Source organism: Aricia agestis, chromosome 14 (assembly GCF_905147365.1).
Source record: "Aricia agestis chromosome 14, ilAriAges1.1, whole genome shotgun sequence".
NCBI lineage: Eukaryota > Metazoa > Arthropoda > Insecta > Lepidoptera > Lycaenidae > Aricia > Aricia agestis.
This window is the reverse complement of record NC_056419.1, coordinates 6,054,668-6,071,188: the sequence shown is the minus strand read 5'-3', so window position 1 is coordinate 6,071,188 and position 16,521 is coordinate 6,054,668. Positions and strand designations below refer to the sequence as shown.

Below are 16,521 nucleotides of genomic sequence, written 5' to 3'. Positions count from 1 at the left end.
TTCCGTACCCAAAGGATAAAAACGGGACCCTATATTTACTGATACTTTGATGTCTGTCCGTCTGTCCGTCTGTCTCCATGCTATAACTCAAGAACGGTAATAGCTAGAGAGTTGAAATTTTCACAGATTATGTATTTCTGTTGCCGTTATACCTAATAACAAATACTAAAAACAAAATAAATTAGGATAAAACGGGACCCTATATTTACTGATACTTTGATGTCTGTCCGTCTGTCCGTCTGTCTCCATGCTAAAACTCAAGAACGGTAATAGCTAGAGAGTTGAAATTTTTACAGATATTGTATTTCTGTTGCCGTTATAATAACATAATATACTAAAAACAAAATAAATTAAATATTTAAGGGGGCTTCCATACAACAAATAACGTGATTTTTCAAAATTTTTTTGCTCTGTATCAATAATGACAACAGGTAGGCACTTAAAATGTACACAAAATACTCAGCTGTATTTATACTTTAATAATTAAAAAAAATTAGAGGGGGCTCCCGTACAAAAAACACAATTTTTTATTATTTTTGCTCTATAAGGGTACGGAACCCTTCGTGCGCGAGTCCAACTCGCACTTGGCCGATTTTTAAAAATGTAGCCGCCATTTTAGCAGTTCGACGAGGTTTTTTAAAAAAATGTAGCCGCCATTTTATAAAACATAATTTGCGAGATATTTATTTCACACCCACTATCTGTGTCATTAAAGCATAATTGGGTGTGACCGAATAATTATAAATTAGCTTTTAAGCCTGTGGTGCATTATCTTATTAAACTGATTTTTAGAGATGAAAACTTATGTGTGTCAAACTAGAACCTAAACTTTTGCTATGCTAAATTCGATTAAAATTCATTCAAAATTAATTGAGTAGTTCTTGTGTGGTGAAATAACAAATAACACTTTCACTTTTTTTTATTTGTTTTAGTGTGAAGTGGTGTTTCAAAAATTTGGCAAGCGCATTTTAAGAAATTCAACAGTGATGCCGATCAATAGTATGGTCTCGGCAAAAGAATGACATATTTTCAATGTAGGTATTTAGACTATTTAGTAGCGTAACATCGTGACTTGTCTCATCTTTACAATACCGTATCGTAGTGCGTACAGTACTCACCCCTTTGATTTGTTATGTAGTTACAACAAAGTACACCGCCTTTGCCCATATAAAGACTTTTAAAGAGACTTTATTGTCCATATTTCTTGGTTAAATTCTTATACCATTGTTACGGGGTTGTAATATCATGGTTGTTTATAGTACACTGCAATAGTAAATTGGCATTAGTGTTCTTCTACAAATCTTTTTCTTTTTTTATTGATCTTCTTTTATTTAAATTTAGAACAATTTACTTTAATTACATACTACATCAGTGTTTCCCAAACTTGTCGGGACCGCGGCCCATCTACAAGAAAGTTTAAAATTCGCGGCCCACCTTGTGTCATGAAGACAAAAAAGCAGCGGTATGTCGCTGCCGCAGCATTTACCCGTTAATTTTTATCGTAGTTCACCACCATATTATCATCGTCAGCCTTACTTATGTACTTACAATTACGTTTGCGTTCGAATGCCCCGCCCCGTCCCGCACGCACCCACGACGACGAACGAACGAGTAAAATGACAATCGAACGAGTACGACAATCATCCTATAGTTTCTAGGGCCCACCCAAAATCTACCTAATACTGTACTACATAGTTGACGCCCGCATCTCCGTTCCCCCAAATGAGTTTTTTGGGCTAAAAGTGTTCCATGTCCTTTCCCGGGATTCACAGTATCTGCACACAAAATTTCAGAAAAATCGCTTCGGCGGTGTGGGCGTGAAGCGCTAACAAACATACTATATACTTTCGCATTCATAATATGGATTTTGAAGATTTGAATCTTCAGTTTTGACTTTGACCCTTAGTTACAAATCTCCAATTACATTGTATAACATCTCGATCAAGGCCAAGTCATGGACTTTTTAGAGATGAAAACTTATGTGTGTCAAACTAGAACCTAAACTTTTGCTATGCTAAATTCGATTAAAATTCATTCAAAATTAATTGAGTAGTTCTTGTGTGGTGAAATAACAAATAACACTTTCACTTTTTTTTATTTGTTTTAGTGTGAAGTGGTGTTTCAAAAATTTGGCAAGCGCATTTTAAGAAATTCAACAGTGATGCCGATCAATAGTATGGTCTCGGCAAAAGAATGACATATTTTCAATGTAGGTATTTAGACTATTTAGTAGCGTAACATCGTGACTTGTCTCATCTTTACAATACCGTATCGTAGTGCGTACAGTACTCACCCCTTTGATTTGTTATGTAGTTACAACAAAGTACACCGCCTTTGCCCATATAAAGACTTTTAAAGAGACTTTATTGTCCATATTTCTTGGTTAAATTCTTATACCATTGTTACGGGGTTGTAATATCATGGTTGTTTATAGTACACTGCAATAGTAAATTGGCATTAGTGTTCTTCTACAAATCTTTTTCTTTTTTTATTGATCTTCTTTTATTTAAATTTAGAACAATTTACTTTAATTACATACTACATCAGTGTTTCCCAAACTTGTCGGGACCGCGGCCCATCTACAAGAAAGTTTAAAATTCGCGGCCCACCTTGTGTCATGAAGACAAAAAAGCAGCGGTATGTCGCTGCCGCAGCATTTACCCGTTAATTTTTATCGTAGTTCACCACCATATTATCATCGTCAGCCTTACTTATGTACTTACAATTACGTTTGCGTTCGAATGCCCCGCCCCGTCCCGCACGCACCCACGACGACGAACGAATGAGTAAAATGACAATCGAACGAGTACGACAATCATCCTATAGTTTCTAGGGCCCACCCAAAATCTACCTAATACTGTACTACATAGTTGACGCCCGCATCTCCGTTCCCCCAAATGAGTTTTTTGGGCTAAAAGTGTTCCATGTCCTTTCCCGGGATTCACAGTATCTGCACACAAAATTTCAGAAAAATCGCTTCGGCGGTGTGGGCGTGAAGCGCTAACAAACATACTATATACTTTCGCATTCATAATATGGATTTTGAAGATTTGAATCTTCAGTTTTGACTTTGACCCTTAGTTACAAATCTCCAATTACATTGTATAACATCTCGATCAAGGCCAAGTCATGGACCACAACTAGTTTTCTGATAATTACATTAGAAAATTAATGGTCTGTTGCTTCTAATTCCTCGGATATAATTATATTATGATTTGGGTTTCATAGCTTATCGCCTTGAGGCATATCATCTTATTGTTAGTTATTTTCTTCTACTATATTTATCTTAGAATGCTTACCGTTTCCTTTTTGTTTAGTTGTTATGTCAGATAATACACAACCATTAATCAATATCCATACTAATAAAATGTAAGAGTGCGTCTGTCCGTTGCCTCTTCGCACCCGAACCACTGAATTAATTTTGCTGAAATTTGATTATGATTTGAAATTATCTCAATGTATCTGATAGATAGTTTGAGTCCCGGGAAAGGACACAATATACATTTCATCCTGGAAAATGCACGGTTCCGGCGCGACAAACGTACTTTCATGTATTTTTATAGCATTTCTAGATTATCTAGGCCTAGTCAGGAAAACGCGTATAATTATGTACATATCTAACAAATTTCTGACACGTATACATGTTCGAGCTGCACAAATAAGCTTAACGGATAAGCTATTTTCCTTCGTGAGCTACAACCGCGGCTCTATTCAGCTCGTGAGAATAAAAAACAAAATTACTACCAATTTGATACTGTATCCTTATGGAGGAGTCTTATGTTGAGTTCATTGCAGCGCAAGTTTTACACAGAGAGATATTAAGAAGATGCCGCAAGATTCCAGCCAGTTAAAAATGTTTTAGTGCTTAAGGTAAGCGCTTACAAAATAGGCTTTCTGAATAATAGAAAATATACTCAAATTGGTTATGAATTATAAAAGGTACTAGATAGAAGGCTCTGAATATATTATAATAGAGAAAAACTCTAAAAAATTAAAATGCAATGATGGTCAATTTAAAATTTTATTTGTCACTTAAGGTTCAAACTTCAAACCACAAGGATAGTCACAAAAAACTTTACATTGAATGTCGTTTAAACCTTTTTGGACAAATTTTTTGGACCACTCTAACGTAAAATGCACAGATGAAATAGCCACTTTTCTGTGGGCATCTCACATGAAACAAAATTTTATCCTGGATTGTGCGGCCTCTATAGATATTATGTCTGTGTTCAGGGCCCTAATGACTATCTGCTCAGTAGAGTTTTGCGGCCGACTCAAATTGGCACGACTTTTTATCGGAAAGCTTGTTATTGTATGCATATTAACGTCATTACAAAACGATTATGGATGTTTTTATTTAATACTATCTTTGAATTTATATTATTGTCCATATTACATAATATTTAATCATAATTTACCGCAATTCGAAAGTTTTCATAATATTAAAGCGTATCAACCACTTGCATCCATATTTCTATATTAGTAATTTTTAACCGACTTAAAAAAAGGAGGTTATCAATTCGACGCGTATGTATGTAATATTTGCAGAACTGACAAGTTTTGTAATATAAACATCGCAGTGTCTGAACAAATGTGCCAAATTTCAAAAGTGTATATGTATGTATGTTTGTTTTTATGTTTGTGTTCGCATATCTTCGGAACTACAAGTCCGATTTGAGTAGTTCTTTTTTTGTTGTACAATGTATGGTTCCACTAAGGGAATACTGCAAGTTTCATCAAAATCGGTTCAGTAGTTTTTGAGATACCGAATTTTAATTGTTAATTACGTACAATTTTGAAGTCGGTTTTTAAAGTCTGTCTACCTCTTTGCTCAAACCAGTGACTCGATTCAGATGAAAGGAGTACGAAGATTTTGGCCGACCTACCGTACCGCTATTGTGTTTTTCGCGTTTACGAATATTTTTTTTCAAAAATGGATAGCTAACATAACAAACAAAAAATAATCTTGGACAAAACCACGTAAGGTTGGTTGGTTGGTTCGTTGGTAAGGTGTCCAAGAATATTTTTCGTTTGTATTGATGTTAGCTATCCATGTTTGAAAAAAATATTCATGAACGCGGAAAAATACAATGGCGGAAAGTAGGTCGGCCAGGCTCCATATAAAAATCTTCATACCCCTTTGGTGTTAAAATAACTTTAAGTCTCTAGAAATGATATTATAGAATAGTATCCTGGAAAAATCTAAAGTGCCCACGTTGTAGTATATTTTTGACCGACTTCCGAACATACAATAGGTTATATTATGTTCGCCTATATTATAGCATAATATATTGTTATTATTGTTATATCAGCTATATTAAACGCCTCCACGGTGCAGTGGCTTAGAGCGCGGCTCTTGACTCGGAGGTCGTTGGGTTTGATTCCCGCGTTGGAAACATATTATTATTATTATTTCCAAGTTTTAATAGGACAATGCAGGCTGATCACCTGATTGTCTGATAAGTATAAGATGATCCATGCGTCGGATGGGCATGTAAAAAGTCGGTCCTGCGATTAGTCTCTCGCCAGTAAGTATTGTCGGTCTTCCATCCCACTGGGTACTTACTCTCATAGTAAAAGAATAGAGAGTGTTCTTGTGTACTACGCACACACTTGGGCACTATTAAATTACTCCTGCGTAACTAGCCTTATTTCAATATAACCGACCACCGTCACTGAAACTGTGGGAGTTACGAGTATTATTATATTTACATCTAAATTACTCTGTTAAAAAGTCTGTCAGTTAAAATACTACAGTTAGGAATCTAAACGTCTTAATAGCTCTATCACGTTACAGTTATAATTTATTAACAATAACATCATCTACTGTGCTATAAAGTATCAAGATTGTAAATCTGTGATGATTTACGATCTTGATACTTGATAAAAATGGAACAAAAGATATCAAAGGCGCAACAAATATCTCGCTAATAAGACTGACAGTAAGCGATAGTCATGTATTTTGTATTTAATGAGTACAGCATTAGTCCATACTTTGTGCTATACCGATAAAATTTATGACTGAAAGGGATATTTTAATGAGTGTACCGTTTTGCCGTTGTTAAATGACACAGTATTAATAAAAGCTTTGAAAGTAATAAGTAATGACAGTAAGAGGGGTTTCGTTTTTAGATTCTCCTTCGATGAAATTTAAAAGTAATGAGTCTCTGAGCTCTGAGTACTAACTCAAAGCTTTTGACTCATTGATATGACTTCTAAGTCATCTAATTAAGATCTGCGGGGCTAAAATGGTCATATTTAGCAATTCCTCTTAATAAATTCAGCAAATTGTGAAACTGTCAAACTGACAAATGTCAAATTAGTACGAATTACTAGACATGAATCGCAAGCAGACTTGCATTTTGCGATTTACAAGAAATGAATCATATTATGATTCGTAATATGATTCTCCAAAGCGACCAGTTTAGCCACGCTGTTTAGGCTCTTAAGAGGAGAAGGAAAATGGCATAGAATTTTACAATAAAAATAGAAGTATTTTTTTATTTTGAGAATGTTACTTTTAAATAAGAAATAATTCTTACAAAGGTGAATGCCCAAAAAAACCCATAGTCGATTAAAATAATTTATATGCAGCAAAGTAGACCATTAATAGATTGTAAATATGTAACTCATTTTATTGAAAACCATAATTGAAACGGATAATTTGAGAAAATAAATCTGAGATTTTGAGACAGCGCTTTGAATCAACTATGTACTTTCTTCCTTTGTTTTTGTGTTTTCCTCGTAAAAACAATGGTGACACGTATAAGAATATACAATTTAGAGAAAATAAAGTCAAAACCGGCCAAGTGCGTGTCGGGCCACGGGCAATATGTAAGGTTCCGTACTCCGTAGTACCGCTAGTTTTTTATATTATTTGAATGGTCAATGAATGTACATATTTTATAACGTGTTATACATTACTAACAACATCATCTCAGTTACGTTTTTAAAGGAATTTAAATTATAAGTTCCTTTAATACTTCTCCGAATAGTTACATTTTTTTTAGTTGATCTACTTTTACTCAATAACGTATGAAGTCTTGTTAGCCGTGATAGTTTTTCTTTTAAATTCAGCATATTTCCTACTCCCATGAATATTTTTCCAGACGCAACCGTTTAGCTGGTAGAAGGGGAGACACTGCAGGACTCTAAAATATTTTTTTCCACTTTAAAACTTCATATTTCACATCTCTAAATCGGAAAATGATATGTTATACTCATAATATTTTTAAAAACCTATCCAACGACACCTCACACGGTGGGGTGGACGCGAAAAAAAAATCATCCCCGCTAAAATATGTGTAGGGGAGGTACTTACCTTAAACATTTTTTAAAAGATCTTATAAATACCATTTTGTCGGCATGATTAATATGTGCATTCATGCCGAATTACAGCTTAGTAGGTCCTATAGTCTCTGAGCAAAACCGCGGTCCGCAGACAGACAGATGGACAGACAGACGGGCGGACGGACAGACGGACGGACAAACCGAAACTATAAGAGTTCCTTGTTGACTACGGAACCCTAAAAAGAGATGTCACCGTACGTTTTTCGGAAGAAAGCGTATTCCCTCTTAAACGCACCCGTAGCTCTACTAATGAGTGACGGTAATTGCTTTCTATCAGGTGACCCGTTTGCTCGTTTGTCCTTTTATTTTCGAAAACACGTAGATAGTTAACTGATATCATGACGTAATAATCGTTAAAAATACATGCACAGATTATACCATTTCTATACGAATCTGACATTCTATCCTACTTTCCTACTAATATTATAAAGACGAAAGTTTGTTTGGATGTATGGATGTATGGATGTGTAGATGTGTGGATGTATGGATGTTTGTTACTCTTTCACGCAAAAACTACTGAACGGATTTTAATGAAACTTTACAATAATATAGCTTATACATCAGAATAACACATAGGCTACAATTTTAACCGACTTTCAAAATGGGGGAGGTGTTATGTTCGTTTTCTTATGTTCGACGATTACTCCGCCGTTTGTTAACCGATTTTCAAAATTTTTCTTTTGGTATATAGGGTATCATCCCAATTTGGTATTATATTCACAAAAGTGGTGATCTGATGAAGGGATGCATAAGTAATCGAGGGAACTCCTCAAAATTTGGATTGCATCGATTACGGGTTTTTGGTCCATACATTTTTGGGCATTCACCTTTTATCGAAATGGTTCTGCGCTAAAAGTTAGATAATATTATTATGACACTATTTTTCATCGTTATAATTGATTAGCAAATTCTAGGTCTAGAAGATAAGCTAGGAAATACGCTTAGGCCAATTAATTTCCAATTATGCTGCAATAAAGCTGATCCTATGCATATCCATACGTTTATTAGGCATTAGTACTGAGTAGTGATTATGTAGAACAGGAAATAGAGACTTATCTCTCTTATAAGACTATCGCTTAAGTGCGATTGATACATACACATAAATCGATACTGGTAATATTATTAATGCGAACTGTCTGTTACCTCTTCACGCCCAAACTGCTGAACCGATTTCCCTGAAATTTGGTATAAAGATACTTTAAGTCCCGCGAAAGTACATAGAATACTTTTTATCCCGGAAAAATGTATAGTTCCCGCGCGACACAGGAAGTTTGGCGCAACGGAGTTGCGGGCGTCATTTATTAGTTAGGACCAGTTCACAATCCGATTACCGCTGATGGCAAGTCCATGAATATCTAACATTAACCTATTGGTTGTATTCATATTATTATATAAAATAAAATTTTATTTATATCTTCTGGTTTAGTATAAATGTCCAGTTTTAATAAAAGGTCCGTTTAAAAATGCGTCGCATTTAATCGACGCGTCACGTCGCAATGTAAATTGACCCTAATGGGTATGAAAATTCAAAGTAAGAACACTGAAGATTTCTTTTTTAATGTTTCATTTAAATATTATAAAAACAGTAGCTTTTGTATTGCTTGGTTCTGATTTGTTTTGTAGAACACATAAAATAAATTCCATATAACATACCTAAGCTTTTTGTAAACACTAAGGCTTAATAGAGTATACCTAATGCTGCAATAGAAGCATGAACGTTAGACTTTTGAAAGCATTTTAATACAATCTGTTAGTCGTAAAAATAAAGTATCTGACGTTAAGTTTTGGTTTACCTACTGCTTTCAGTTTATGAGTTTTTTACGAGACACGAGTCGTATGTCGAAAATATTTAGAATACGAGAAAAGTTCCGTTGATGTAAGATCGAAACAGTTTTCTAAGCACAAAAGTGAATATCGTTCGGTTAAGTCGTTTTCTCGGTCATTTGAAAAGTTGATTTTGGTAACGCATTTATTTGTGTATTTTTGAATTTTGGTAATGAGGTTGAGATAGATAGGGCTAAAAATTCTAAAAAAATGTAATAAAATATACTAAATTATAGAAGCTATAATACATCATATCAGCCATAATGTCCCCATGATATTATAAGTGTTAATATATTGGGATTTGGAAACATGATGGCTGCATCAAAAAACAACATTAAGAAAATAGACCTTAAAATTGAAGGCAAAAAATAGAGTAGCAACGATGATTTCGCACTCGTTGATATCAAAAGCTGCATCGTTAACTAAACCGAATTCATGTTTACCAACAAAACAACCTCTCGTTGGCGCACTGCAATTTGAATATTTTACAGGCTGTGGAACTAGATTAAGGTGCATAAAGTGGCAACATCGTTGGCAGACAATGCTCCCTTATTGCTCAGGTCTTAAATTGTGGTGTGGTTCCATGCAAGTGCGCCCGACGTTAAATTATTGTGCAATGTGACGCCGCACGTGTGAACCCAGCTTTAGGCCTTGTTTGGAACGCCTGGACCGATGAAATATTAAATGTGTCATCTAGGCTGGTTGGTAAAAGTGGTTTGTAAAATCCTGAAGGAAACCTAAATTTCAGCATAAACAAAATAAATATTTGTATAAACTAACACTGAGCACGCCATAGATCTATCAAATTTTATCGGAATATAGTAATGAAATTAAAATTTGAGTAATATGTGAATTATATTTTGTAAAATTAAGTTACATATAAAAATAAGCACGTTAATGTTTATAAATACTAATTAAAGTTAAATATCCAGAGGAATTCCAAATGTAACACATTAGTAAAAGAGCCTCAAGCTCGCGAGAAAATAATTACATTTCAAGCATTTCATTTGATTCAAGCATAAAAACCACATGATCTATTTAACACGTAAACACAAAAGAAAGTACCAACGGCAAAGTGGCAAAGGCCAACACTATTATCGACAGGTTCGGAACCAGTCATGAACTTACACCTCGCAACACGACCACGTTTAAAAACGAACCTTCAATATAGAGAAAAAAGATTCGAACGTGCCTATGTTGCCGTGGGTACTGTTATTCGAAATTATGACTTGTGTTTATTATGGCAATCATTTCGGTCGACGCGAGAGCAAGTGCATCTACACAGTTATTATATTTTAACAACTTCAATCATTGTTTTCACATTGATAAGCACGCGATATTGGGTGCGTTATTTGCGTATTCACCGGCGAATAGGGTTGCGTTTCGCTTGCAACGAAATGTAGGTGATAGCTAGCGAAATAGCAGATTGATGAATCTTATACGTGATAGTGAAATACCGACATTTGCATGTTTTGATACCCCCATCACTATTATCTTTATTATCGTTCGTCAGTTTAGTGTTAATATCATTCCCATACAGTTCGTAAAGGGCAACTTTCGTTATATCATTTATGTAAAAGTTGTTGCGTGATGAAATTTAGAGAATATAGCGCCATTAAGGCAACGCCTTGATAATTTGGCTGTAGCGATATCGATTTTCCTCAGCGATGACTAAAGCTAAGAAATTAAAGTTCATTGTCAGTATTTATCATGTCTTTGTCTTTGAATTACCCATAGCATAACACGATTGGTCAACTTTTATAACACAGAATAATCAATCAAAAGACCTCTGTAAAAAAGGAATTCCTATTTTGCCAGCAGAGGAGAGTGATTCAAGCTTCCAAAATATGTACATAAATTGGTTCAAGCATACACTTTAATTTGCCCATAGCTTATATGAAATGTGTTTATGGTTTTTAAATTACGCGACAAAAACAATTTTGTCGCTTACGCCCTTTCCATTTTTTGCTGTTCCATTGCTTGTTTTCTATGAGAGGAGATGGTATTACGCTGAAAAACGACGAGAGCCCTCATAAAGCTCGGCTTTTAGCTAGTCTTAATATATTTTCATCATTATTAAAATGGTTTTAATTATTATCATTATAAGATGTAGAACCTCATTTGATGCTAAAATTTGCGATGGTCTTAAAATTGGTTGCAGCATGTTAAAGTCTCATTATTCACCACGATCGTGTGTTATAATGTTCAATAATACCGATAATAAAAAACGATTTTACGATTTTAGTAACCGATACAAAGGAATCGAGTAATTGACTCAAATCGTAATCAGAAATACGTCGGGCGACCACAAACGAATTAAACAATCGATTTAAGCGTTCACTTAATTACGAAATTAATGTCGGAACGAACATACACCCACAAACCAATTTAATGGCTACAGCCACTATACGCAGAATTGATTGTACTTGTAGTTAGACGTGCATTAAACGAGGTCTATGTAGGTTCAGAAAGTTGTTTACTGTTTAAAATCGACCAGAAGAAAAAAAAATCTTCTAAGTGGTGTTAAATAAATTCGCACACGTAAGAATTTCGCCAGTTACTTTTGACGATAGTTTTGTGCCAAGTTCCAAGATAATTTTAACTCAAGATTTTTATATAAAAGGCAACGAATAAAAAAAAAACTACGAAAGAGTAACTGAGTAAAAAAAACGAATGCACAAGTATGCATTCCATGGGAGCTCACTTTCAGTTGGTTGTCAATCTTTGGTCATTCATACAATTTTCCTTGCCCTGGGTATTAATGAGATACGTACTGTGTATTTATGTATCTGGAGCCATATATAAGCGGTCACATGTATGAGAGTTGCCGTTCTATACTGTATATTTTCTATTTTGATGCATATCAATAAAATTATCAGCCAGATTGAAATCATCTGCTTGTCTTTTATCATTATGCTTATTTCTAAGGTTAATGCCTAGCATATATATTAATTTACATACAACTACTTATTATAATTGATCGAATACAAATCTACTTAAGCATATTAGCTTGTCAATTCAACAGCGTCTATACAAACACTCTATCCAGTCAATTTGATAATCGAATATAATGTGAGACCACTCTCGTGTTAAGTGGTGATCACACTGCACTCTAGTCATGGATGTTTGATTATGTTATTATGTTTAACATAATGCTGCTAATGTATCTTTAACATTATAATGTTCTAATTATAATCCGTTTTTGTCCGGATAGTATTAACTTGAGACAGGTTTTTAATTGACTTCCAAAAGAGGATGTGTTAGGTTTGGCTCTGGATATTCTTTGTTAGTACATATTCTAAATTCTCTTCATTCTTCAGTCTTCATTGTTTGCAACTTTACCCGACTTATAATTTTGATCTATTTTATGATGCAAACAAAATAAATTGGAAACAAATTGTAATTTGCAGCTATATAGCTGCTACGAGGGGCGTTCAATGTATTCTCGGTATAGGTATGAAGGAAAAGGCCGAAAATTCTGAAATAATTTTATTTTTCTCTGTAGTCACCCAGAAGCTGAATACACTTATTACTTCTATAAATTAACTTTTGGATATCCTCTAAAAAAATGATTCTTATACTTGTCCGAAAAATGCGCCTTGAGCTCTTCGTCGTCGGAAAAACGCTTTTCATGAAGATCTTTTTTTTAAATTTGGAAACAAAAAATAATTGCTAAAGGCCAGCTCTGGACTGTAGGGAGGATGGTTGATTTCTTCGAACCCGCATGCTCGCACAGCAGCCTTGGCAACTCGCGCAGTGTGAACCGGTGCGTTGTCGTGAAGAAGCAACACCCCTGCGCTCAATTTCCCGCGACTTTTTTCTTTGATTGCTTGTGAAAATTTATTCACATATGACGATGCAGTTATATTCTGATCTTTTTTGGTGTTTTTTTTTAAGGTTTCTTCTATAGTGGCACTCACGGGCCCGCCCACACGGAGGTCTTCTTCAATGCTTTCCCTACCTCTTATAAACTCACTTGACCACTTTTGAAATGTAGATAATGAAGGAGCAGAGTCTTGGTAAACTGCTGCCAATTCCTCGTAGATTACTTTTTGAGTTTTCCCCTGATTTATAAGGAATTTAATCACTGCGCGGTGCTCGATTTTCGTCAACATTGTCGCGTCAGTCATTCTTGCTGTGTTAAATTTGAGATTTCTAAATAACTAGTGAAGATAAATGTTCGAATTTTTGTACTTATACCCTTAAAAAATGTCATTACTTAATGATATATTTAAGTACCGTCAAAGTTACTTAATCACCCTGATACCGAGAATACATTGAACGCCCCTCGTATATCGATCTTTGTCTACTGAAAACGAATCAAAAGCTAAATTAGAGTATAAAATATAAACTTAAACTAAACTTTGCCTGTAAAACGACATTAAAAGTAAAGATTTAATGTCAAACCAAACTACAATATTTCAAAACTATTTGTGGTTCTCAAACTATAAATGATAGTCTTCGCCGATTTAATGTGGTTTAAGTTCTCTAATTACTGCAGATTCTGCTCCCGACGATGGATTAAGACTTAAATTTTGTTGTTGGTCTAAATTTAATTATGAGTTATCTCAGAAACTTAAATACATTATAGCCTAGCTGTCACTTGACAAATGAAAATAATTACGAGGATACCTCCCAAATGGTTTTTAGATTTATTTCACTTTAAGTTAATCTGAAAATGGTTAAGAGGGATTTGAACTTGAACAAAACCTCAAGTTAATGTTTGTTATATAATTCCGAAATCTAAATCCAAAAAAAGAGTCTGCCGAAATTTGATTGAGTATGCGGACTGAGCAGTTTATAAGCACTAATAACTTTACTGAAGTCTCAAAAAATACGTAAGCAGTTTTTTTCTATGCCTTATTTCCTGTGTTGTTTATTTTGTTTTTATCTCTTTTTTTACTGTATGCCTCGTATTGTAAAAGTCTGGAACAAACTGTCGCCAGCAGAATTTCCGGGCCAATACAACCTTAAAACCTTAATTAAGAGAGTGTATTCCCTCTTAAAGGGCCGGCAATCCTCCTGATGCTGCTAGTGCGTTGTGTGCAGGGTCTAGTGCCGGCTCTTGATATAGGCGAACGCGTTGGCCAACGCGTCTGCAGACGCGTTGGCAGTGCGCTTGCAACGGCGTTTGTGAGTAATCCACACATAGGAAGGTCGTTCAGTATGCTTTGGATCGCGCCAATGTGCGGACGGATTCAAAATGGATGTTTAGTCGCTAACAGCTGCAGCTGTTTATTTATTCACAGCTTATAATTACTTTGTAAATGTGGACAAGAAAAAGTTTTTAAAGAGTATTCTGGAAATAAATAAATAAAAGGCGAGAAAACGTAACAAACAAAGAAATAAACTCACTTTTACATAATATTTTATAATATTAAAATAATATAAGTAATTATTTTATTACCTACTTATTATTTATTAAATTATTACATACAAAAATTATTACATATTATAATAATTATCATAATTATAACTCCGGGCAAACTGATCGCGCGGCCTATGTGTGGATGGAGCGCGAAGCTTGCGACAAATGTCCTTTGATCTTTTGCCGACATTTCCGACCCGCGCGGCAAGCTCGCAGATGCGTCGGCCAACGTCTAAATACCTACGGCCAACGCGCGAACGCCCGTTCTACACATTGGGCCAACGCGTCTGCAGACGCGTTGGCCAACGCGTTCGCCTATATCAAGAGCCGGCATAAGCTGTATTTGCTTCTAATTAGGCCATATTTTGCTCGTTTGCCCCCCATTTAGAAAAAGAGTTAAACACATACATTGTAAAATTACATTTACCTTTCTTATTTTTTCAAGATTGGAACTTCAAAGTAAATTAGTGCCAAAACGAAGGTGCAAGTCGCGATAAAATCCGCAACAAATTATACAAGTCCAACAAAATAATTTAAATTAATGGAAGCGTTCTTACTAACGCTCGGCTAAGACGTCTTAAACGAAGTTACAAATTAAAGTTGACATTTCAATTACATTCTTGTGCAACTACAGACTACGTATATCTTTTCGTTGAACTTTTAACAATAGTTAAGTACATAACGAGCGAGTCATGCCTTGTATTTTTGAAGTTAAAAGTTCTTTAGCGGCGTTGTGCACTTTTTGGACATTTTTTTATGAAATAAGGGGGCAAACGAGCAAGCGGGTCACCTGATGGAAAGCAACTACCGCCGCCCATGGACACTCGCAGCATCAGAAGAGCTGCAGGTGCGTTGCTGGCCTTTTAAGAAGGAATAGCGTAATAAAGGGTAGGGTAGAGAAGGAAATAGGAGAGGGTAGGGAAGGGAAAAGGGTAGGGGATTGGGCCTCCGGTAAACTCACTCACTCGGCGAAACACAGTGCAAGCGCTGTTTCACGCCGATTTCCTATGAGCCCATGGTATTTCTCTGGTCGAGCCAGCCCATTCGTGCCGAAGCATGGCTCTCCCACGTCAAAGGATACGTAAAAACATTTAAAATACCGCTAGGACATGTGACCTGATCGGAAATACGTAAGACTGAAGAAAGGACTCTGGCGTAGGAGGAAGTAAGATCTTTTTTCCCCGTGGCGATTTACAGGTAAAAAGGTTACATGCAGTTTTAAATTTAATTTCAACCACATCATAGTTTGAGGGGAAATTATCGCGCGGGAAATGAACACTTTTCCGTAATAAAACTATATAATATCAGGAAGGTACTAGGTAGCTGTGTTATTATTATACCTGTGAACAGGTCTAGATAATTTATTACTTAGTTTTATCACTAAAGCCTAATTACTAACCTGCGCACGAGTGAAACTTATTATTGCATCGTAAATGCACCGTAACTCGCGTAATTAAAACTGATGTAGATTCTTAAGTTCCAAGTTGTAAATGCCATGTTATGTTTCATCAGGAACTTTTTATTTACGTATTAAAATCTTGCAGCTCATTTATATGGGAGCATCGTGTGATACTGATATTGTCAAAATAGGAGGAGGATATTCCCAAAGCATTTAATTTCTCTTGTTCTAAGACAGCCAGAGACCTAGACCAGCCTGGAATCTAGCTCATCTGGCCTCCTTTTTGAAGTAACAGCGGCGTTCTCTGTCCTCTGGTACCATGTATGCATTGATTCATTCTTAAATGAGGCAATAAAATCTGAATTATTGACTACACAAAAAGATACAAATCGCGGTGTCGAGCTGCATATTCTAATAGACTAAGAGCCCGCGAGGGCCAAGCCTTCCTTCGTTTCTAAAGCTAAAGCTGAAAGTTTACCTGTTTGTTGTTACAGAGGTAAGAACGACCAGCAACTATAGAGTTTGAGTCGCGGTTACTTTAGGAGGTATCCAGTTCTGAAGGTCTACCTGACCTTCGAGA

General features: G+C 35.5%; 1 long non-coding RNA gene across 1 annotated transcript; it reads right to left on the bottom strand.

Moving 5' to 3' along the window:
- Window positions 1-2,538: 2,538 nt before the first annotated feature.
- LOC121733738 lies at window positions 2,539-14,954 on the bottom strand. Its single transcript, XR_006036603.1, has 3 exons — window positions 14,945-14,954; window positions 9,144-9,149; window positions 2,539-2,706 (listed from the first exon to the last, which is right to left on the bottom strand). It is a non-coding gene; the product is annotated as an uncharacterized LOC121733738 (long non-coding RNA).
- Window positions 14,955-16,521: the final 1,567 nt, after the last annotated feature.